This window comes from Octodon degus, unplaced genomic scaffold, assembly GCF_000260255.1.
Source record: "Octodon degus isolate 3935 unplaced genomic scaffold, OctDeg1.0 scaffold00279, whole genome shotgun sequence".
Taxonomy (NCBI): Eukaryota; Metazoa; Chordata; class Mammalia; order Rodentia; family Octodontidae; genus Octodon; species Octodon degus.
In genome coordinates this window covers 214,385-223,201 of record NW_004524855.1, presented here as the reverse complement: position 1 = coordinate 223,201, position 8,817 = coordinate 214,385, and the positions used below count along the sequence as shown (strand labels likewise).

The 8,817-nt window shown below is 46.8% G+C and overlaps 1 long non-coding RNA gene across 1 annotated transcript in view; it reads left to right on the top strand.

The window, feature by feature from the left end:
- The first annotated feature begins 871 nt into the window (after positions 1–871).
- Positions 872–8,817, top strand: part of LOC111814177 — a 16,491-nt gene continuing 8,545 nt past the window's right edge. The window contains exon 1 of the long non-coding RNA XR_002819222.1: positions 872–882. This is a non-coding gene — a long non-coding RNA (uncharacterized LOC111814177). The remainder of the gene's footprint in view (positions 883–8,817) is intronic.

Sequence of the window (8,817 nt, the reverse complement as noted above, 5' to 3'; positions counted from 1 at the left end):
CACTTAAATGACAGACTGTAAGCTGAGTGTATTTTGCTAGCATAAAAAGTACCAGGAAAAATGCTAGTCCTGTCACTTACAGGCCAAAGGACTTGGGCAGGCCACTCAGTCTCTCTGGGCTTCAGTTTCTTCCTCTGGGGAGCAAGGGGCAATAACGTCCACGTCCTTGCCACTCCCACTATGCCACAGTCCTCCCATGGCCTCCTTGGCATGATGGCTTCCACCATGGCTGCCCACTGCCCTGTGCCTCCCCGTCGTCCTCCTCAGCTGAGCAGAGGACCGAATCGCCGTGCAACTGTCCCGTGGTCAGCAGGGTCTGGCCCTGCCCCCTCCTTTCTCCATGCTGTCCCCATAACCCCACCTTGCCATCATTTTGTGTCTTTCTGCCTCCAGCCTTGGCAGGCAGGTCACTGTCCCTTGAAGCATCCTCTGGTTTCCCCTGCCACTGGCATTTGGGTTCAGGTGACCCCTGCTCTTTCTGAGACACCTTTCTTCCCATCTACAGGTGCCACATGGCACTCAGGCTTCTTGCTGCTGTCCTGTTTGTTTTCCTTCATGGCACCTGGCCTCAGAAATGATCTGATCTTGGATTTGTAGGGTGAAGGCAGGAAATAGTTTTATTTCCCTCTTACCACCATCTTTGTGCCTTTTCTCCTGTTTCTCTGTTTCTCCTCTTGAAAGTACTTCAGCTCATGTAGCTTTGCCAATCTCTTCCAGGTATTAGACCCACTGCAGGCATGAAGACTTCCTGTTTATGGAACATATGCGCTGAAGGGTTCAGATGTTACATGTCACGATGTCCTACCCACAGTCTAACCCAGGAGGTGAAGACCTTTACACCGAGAGTTCCTGTGTGCTGAAGAAATGGACAGGCTGCAGAGGGTGGAAAGACCCCCTGCATGTGGATGAATAGGACCAACAATTTCAAAGTGGCTACGTTGCCAAAAGAGACCTGCAGACTCAGTGATGTCCTCAACAAACATCAACAGTCTTCACAGAACTAGAGAAAAAAACCCCTAAGACTCATGTGGATGCAGAGACCCAGAGTAGGCAGAGCAGCTGTCGGGATGGGCAGGTGGTGTCATATACCTGACTTTACACCACACCACACACTGCAGTGACAGGGACAGCATGGTAAGGACATGTGAACCAAGGGGACAGAGTAGAGACCTGCACAATATGGCCACCTGATCCGAACAGATGAGCCCAGAATACTCTGTAGAAAAGATAGCCTCTAGTGGTCCTGGCTTGTCCCTCCCTCCCTCCCTCCCTCCCTCCCTCCCTCCCTTTCCTTCCTTCTTTCTTGTGGTGCTGGGCTTGTACCTGGGGCCTTTCTACCACTGGGCTATACCCTCAGTCTTTTTTATTTTTTGTTTTTGAGATAGGGTCCATTAAGTTGTGAGGAGGGATGTGAACATGAGACGCTCCTGCCTCAGCTGTCTTCAGCACCAGGATGACAGGCTTGTGCCACCAGGCCCGGCTTGCTCACTGCCCTGTGACACTGCCCCCTCTGGCTTCTGTTCTTTTCAGCTGGTGGTCTCTCTGTCCACACAGACAGCAGGACGAGCTTCCCTCTCAGAGCCCTCCGTTGGATGCACCTTCACCATAAAGGTGACACTTGCTGGCGAGAGGCGTCAGGACTCAGGCGCAGGACTTTCCTCCATGGAGAGAGGCATGAAGACCCAAGATGTGCTTCATCTCTTACCAGAGTCAGCCCTCAGCTCCAGTCCTCTGAATTTCTACATCATATGAGGAAAATCCAATCCCCAGTCTCCAAAACACACTGTCTAGACCCTTCCACATGCTCAGAAACTGGCGCAACACTGAGGAATTGATTTTCTCTGTGTGACAAGCACTGTGGCACACAGGAACGTGGGCCAGCACCCTTCTGCTAGTGCACAACTGCTGCGGCTTGGGATTCTGGAACTGGGAGAGAGAAGGAAGGAAGAGAAGAGGGGAGGGAGGGAGGAGAGAAGGGAGGACAGGAGACCAGGCAGATGGAGGACCAGGTAGAGACAGAGGCACAGGGAAAGACCAGCATCTTAGAAGTGACAATGTGACACCTTGTTTTCTGCTTTGAGACCCAAGTCGGTAAGTGGAGGCCCCGAGCAGAGAGGGTGGCAGAAGGTCCTGGGGCTCCCTGAGGCAGCTTCCAAGGCTGGCCTTCCAGAATCCAAGAGACACCAGAACCAGAATGAGTTAAATTACCTGTAAGGTTAGTGGTGGCTTTGTTTCCATGATAATAAATCCAAACACCTCAAAGCCAGCATTGTGTTCCTAAATTATCAATTAAATGGACCCCAAAGGCCTCAGCAGGGCTGCACAGTGAAGACACAGGAAAAAACCTGCACATGTGCAGGGAGCCTGCATGTTCATCCTCAAGGGTGCATTCACTTTCAAAAGTGATTTGGCTGTGACATCCGGGTGGAGCGGCCATGCCTTGGCCAGCTCCCTGTCACCTCCTCCCCGACCCCACACCACCTGGAGGGGAAGCACAGCAGGGTTTCAGTGCAGGGTTTGCACCCTCAGATCCACATGTATAAAACAGTGGTTTGGAGCGCTGAGCTGCAGCAGCCTTAGGAAGTGGAGCCAACTGTGTGGGAAGCTGAGGCCTGTAGCCACTGCTTGGTGTCCAAAAGCCAGTGTCACTGGGCATCTGGAATCCATGATTTTTCTTTGAGGGCCCCTTTGGTAAGCCAAGATCCTTGGGAGGGGAGGTTGGTTTTGTAGGGTTTCTTTGTTTCTCTGGAACACGGCTGAACTCAGTGCCAAGAGCTCCTGTACTGGGAACCTGGTTCCCAGTGGGAGAGCTGAGGGGGGTGCAGAGCCCAGGAGAATGGGCTGGTAGGATGCCCTCAGGTCCAAGAGGCCCGCAGGACCCTATGGCTCTGAATCACTGTCACCTGCCCTAACAACACTCTGTGGCCAAGTGAATGTCAGCACCATGAAGTTTGAACCACACAAAGGAAACTGCTTTTCCTCCTAAAGCTGTCCAGCAGTGGGAATTCCACCACAGGGACATGGAGCGGGTGGATCTTGGCCTCAGCTGCCCTGCCCAGTGACACCATTTCTTAGGGCTGCTGCAGCTCTGCACTCCAAATGGCGTGTCTGTGTTGTGTGCATATGGATCCAAGTGTGAAAACCCCGAGCTGAAACTCTGCTGCGCCTTCCCTCCAAGCAGAGCTGGGCTGAGGAAGGAGACAACAAGGAGCTGGCTGAGGCACAGGCTGCTCCACCCAGGATGTCATGGCCAAAATTACTTTTGAGGATGACCATCATCTCGCTTTCCACATTTTGCCTCAAGCGGCAGAAAACTTTCCTGGTGACATCCAGGTAACAGACACTAGATTTTTTTCGGTAGAGAGGGATGATGAAAATCTTGTTAGACTTAAAGGCCAAGGACGGGGCAGAGATGAGGACATGTCCACAGGACACACCAGCTGAGGAGAACGCAGCACCCACTTCAGCCAGCGCTCCTGTCCTCGCAGATGAGGCTTCCAGATGGCTCTGCTAAATATAATAAGATGCTAATCAGGCAGCAGACGTTTCTAATACTGTGAACACGCTGGTTCAGCACCATCATAATGACAGGACACCAGAAGATGCTGCTGAAAGAATGCCACTCAAAAACCTACTTGATGTGACAAAGCTGAATAACAAAGGAACTGAAGCCTACAACCAGGGCTGGGGTCTGAGTGGCCTCAGAAGTCCTGGCCTAATTAGATTTCATTCCATTCATAGCTCAGGTTGTTGAGCAGTCACTGGTTTCAGGATTCCTCCACATGGGTTTCTTTCTTTCTTTTTTTTTTTTTTTTGTATTTGGTGGAACCGGGTATTGAACTCAGGCCCTTGCGTTTGCCAGTGAAGTGCTTATTTTACTGAGCCAACTCCCCAGTCCACTATTATATTTTTTATTTATTTATTTTTTTATATTTGGTGGAACCGGGGATTGAACTCAGGCCCTTGCGCTTGCTAGTGAAGCACTTATTTTATACCACATGTGTTTCTGCCCCCCCCCCCCAGGAGAAGCCTGCATCCCTAGGCTCTCCTGCTGTGGTATGGCCTCCCAGCTTCCCATACTGGGAGGAGAGTCAAAGACATGGTGCAGTGTCTGTCCCTTGCCCCCTTGCCCTCACTCAGGAGGGGTGGGGACCTTGCATTTCTCACTGTTGGCTCTCTGTGTCACAAGTGTCATTTGCTGCAGTGTGCTCTCTGGGCCACCCCAGGGTGTTGTCCTCACTAGCAGGGTTTGAGCCGGCTCCTTCTCCCATCTGTGTCCCACCCTCTGGATGGAGGAAGTATAGATAAGGACCCAGTTTCAAGGCCCAGAGGCACAGCCTCAAGCCTACTGCCCTTTGCTGGGCAGTCTGGGGAGGAGAGGGTCCCAGGAGAAAAGGACCTCTTGGGGTTGGGTGACAGGGACCATAGCCAGACTAGCAAAAGGGCCTCTATGGAGCCTGCTGGGAGAGAAATCTCAGCAATCCCTCTGTTGCTGCCCTCCACTCTCGCATCTTCTTTAGTGAAGGTTCTGATGTCACTGAGGATGGAATAGCTGTGTCCACAGTCAGAACTGAGGATGGAATAGCTGTGTCACTTAGCATGTGTTGTTTGATTTACACGGAACACTCTTAAGCACCTGCAGGGCACCAGGTGGGCTCAGACAGGTCAGGTGCTGCATCTGTGGGAATACACATTCAGATGGGGGAGAAAGGTCATGACTGGGAGAAGGAGGAGGAGGAGTGGAGGAGCAGAAGGCAATAATTAGCAAGAAATAAGTCCTCACAATAGTGGTTGCAGATTACCTGAAGCTAGGCTGTGCAGCGCTCTGAACATGTAAAAATATCTAGTACTATATGCAGAATTTTAGGTGTTTTCCCCAATCTTGTTACACACAGGCAAAGGCAATGTTCTGTTTAACCTCCTGGCACTTGCAAACACGGCCTCACAAAGAGCTCTGCTGACCCCAGATGGGGCTGCAGCTCGCCTCTGTCTGCACCGTGCCGGGCTGCACGCAGCCCCCTTCCCAGGCCCACGTTCCCACACATTTTCTGCATGCTGTTGGTGTGGCCTACAGGGCTGTTCCTGCTGGGGCTTTGATCTGCCTGATTCAGGGGCCACAGTTCTTTGTGCTGATCCTGTGCTTTTCCGGGGTATTTGGCCCACGCCCTTCTCCATGCTCACAGTAAAATAAATGCACATTAGTCTCTTATAGACAGTCAAATATTTACTAGAAGAAATAAAAACTCAAATATGTAAATATTATTTTACTTGTTAAGTCAACAAAGATGAATCTTTCACATTTTTTGACACTTCTAACTTTTTGGCACATTTGCATGAACTTTTCTCTCATTGTTTTTATTTATTTATTTATTTATTTATTTATTTATATTTTTGGTGGTACTAGGTATCAAACTCAAGACCTTGTGCTTGCCAGGCAAGCACTTCTTCCACTGAGCCCTCTCCCTGGCCCTTCTCTCATTGTTTTCTAATCAGATGTTATTGGTACACTTTAGGTACAGATAAGGATCACATTCATCCTAGAGAATTTGTACCTGTGCATGATATCACTTGCTTCTTTTTCCCTCATTGCTCTCCCCTCACTTCAATACCTCCTCCCCTTCCCACTTCCAAAAACTTTGTCTCCACTTTTTCATTTTTTTAAGCTTCTCTTTCTTTCCTTCCCCTCCCCTGCTTCTTGTTCCATTCCCCATTTGAACATTTTCTTGCTGTTTCACAAAACCTATAATACATTTTGGCCCTTATTTACACTTTTAGTTTCTCACACCAGAGAAACAATTTGGTATTTACACATGTGTGTCAATTTATTTCACTTAAGAGTATGGTTTTGAACTTATCCTTTATGGCAGAAGAATATTTCCCTGAATTGATATAAAAACTACATCTTTACTCTTTCATTAGTTGATGGACCTTTAGGCTGTTACCAAGATTTGGCTATTGCGAATGGTGTCACTGTACCCTTGGCAGTGCATATATCACTATGGTATGGTGCTTTTAATTTTTTTGGGAAGACCAAGAAGGGGAATAGCTGGGTCAAATGGGACCTCTAGTCCTAGGTTTTTGAAGAATCGCCACACTGATTTCTACAGTGGTTGCACCAGTCTACACTCCCACCAACAGTGGAGAAGGTTTATTCCCCTCACCCAGCTTTTGTTATTGATTGATTTCTTGATGATAGGTGTTCTTTCTGAAAGGAGATGGAATCTCAGTATTGTACAGTGCGACATCTTCCTTTCCAGAGTCAGGAATGGGTGCTCAAGTAAGGACCAGAGCTCCCCCAAGGTGAATCACACCCATTCTCAGTGACAAGGAGGTCCCAAGCTTCTTTGACAAAGAAAACGGCCAAGTTCATCAGGAAAGCCAGCATGACAAGCTACTCCAGAAGAACCAACAGCATCTTAACAGTGCCTTTTCTTTTTCAGTTCTCCTGTTTATGTTGGCAACAATCCCCAGGTGGGCCTTCCACAGGCAGCACCATGCTGGTTCATTTCGGTGAGGTGTTACAAATTGAACATCATCTGTCACCCTACCACACTCAGTGTCATTTTAATTTGCATCTCTTGAATGACTAGTCACGTTAAACCCTTTTTTTTTTCATATATTTATTTGCTGTTTGTACTTTTTCATCTGAGAAGTTTGTAGTAGTCATTTCAGATGCCCATTTTTGGATTGGGTCTTAACATTGGGGAATCTGATCTTTTTGAGTTCTTTATATATTTTAGATAGTAATACTTCGTCTGAGGAATAGCTGAAAAAAATTCTGTCCCTCGCTGTGGGTTGTTTCTTCATTTGGTTGGTGGTGATTTCTCTTGCTGTTCAAAAGCTTTCTAATAAGATGAGATGCAAATTGTTGATTTTGTGTGATATTTTCTGTATGATTGGGGTTTTGTTCATAAAGTCTTTGCCTACATCAATGTCTTCAAGTGTTCTACCTATCCTATCTTCCAGCAGATTTAATATTTCTGTTTTAATATTTAGATTTTTGATACATTTCAATTTTAGTTGAATGTATTGTGAAAGATGTAGGTCTAATTTTAATCTTCGGCATGTGGAACGCAAGTTTTTTTTAAGAACCATTTAAAGAGGCTATCTTTAAAGAGGCTATCTTTTTTTCCAGCTGAGCTTTTCTCTTTTGAAAATGAATTCTTTGAATTTTACACAATCAACTTTTTTCATGCAACCATCCTTTCCCTTCATTGTTTCAGTTTCCTCCCTTCTTAGGCTTCTGCTGAAATTAAAACATTTCAGAACTGCTAAAGGAAACTCCTTTAAACCAGATTTTTGGTTCCTGAAGCGTTGGTCTATTTTGCCAGCATCATTTCTTCTGGCTTATCTTGGATCTTTCCTGTTTTTAAAGTTAGTGTAAACTTCATTTAGTAAGTGCTTGTTTCTTCTTGTGGAAAACAGTATCATGTTCAACCTGAATTTGAGGGTGAGACAGACATCTGTGGGGGCAAAAATGCAGCTACTGCTGGGCTCCTCTCAGTGACTAAGCTGGGAAAAAATGTTTCATTTTTAAAGGTGGGACCTTAGTGGTTATCTTTTGTGTTATACTCACAAAGAAGCCAATTATTCAAACCATCAAAGGATTTCTTCAATTTTCCACAGGGCTTTCCCAATCCTTCCAATTGAAAGCATTGGCTTGAAGTTGTCTCCACGCTGAACGTCATCATAGTTAGGTTCTGTGGTTGGGTAGTTCCTTTAGGAATGGTTTGCTAATTAAAAGTATTCCAAGTTCTACTTGCCTCAAACAAAGAATTGAACAAAGCAAGCCAAAAATGATGCCAAAATTTTATTTGAAAGGTAAGTGATAAAGGGGTAAGGGAAGAAATAGTGAAATTGGGTCAAAGAGAGAAAAGGATAAAAGCAAAATAAAACTGCACTTTTCATCCAGAAGATGTAGGTGGACTCCGCTGGTGTCTAAACACCCCCTTGCCATTCACGTCTCACGGGAGCCTGAGAAGTGCCACATAAGGGGTCCTGGGAATTTTTCTGTACTGTTCTGGAATCTTGTAATTGGTAGGTCCCACTTATTTCCTCAGCTTGCCTGCAATTCAGGTTGGCCTTGAGCTCACTTTGTAGCTGAGGCTGGCCTTGAACTCAAGGCCATCTTCCTGTCTCAGCCTCCTGAGTGCTGGGATTATAGGCATGCACCACTATAATTTATATTTTTCTCTACTTGTATCAGTTCGGGTTGGTTTTGCCATTGACAGATAACATGATTGAGAAGTGTTGTGTTGGTAAGTAGAATTATTCTTTTGGGAAAAGATGCACGTAGACCATATGGCTTCTAGAGTGCCCAACTGGCTCTGGGTCACTTTGCTTCCATTCAGGCTTGCAGACTCCTCTCCCCAATTGCTCTGGGAGTCACTGTTACTTTCTCTTGGTCCATGAGCTTCTCTTGTGCTAGCACCATAACTGGTTTAGAGATCCAGGTCGTCACACTTCTCTGGTTACAGAGATCATTGGGGGGGGGGGGACTGAATGAATGTGATTAGGAACCAAAGTGCGTGCATCTCCAGGAGGTATGGGCAGATCTCGTAATTACGGGGATGACGGCTGGTGGGGATGGCACCAGCACCTTGCAGGGACAGCCAAGAGGTGGAGAGGCTGAGTCTCATGTCGCCAGCATCTTGCAGCTCCACAGGGAAGACCTGAATTTTATGCCCTGTTATCTGTTTTGTATTTGTGGTCGAGGCAACTTCATAAAGTGAGTTAAGTTAGGTGGCTTCTCAGATTTGTCATGGGAACTACATCTTGTCCTGATAGCCATTCAGAGAAATATAGTTTTAAAAAATT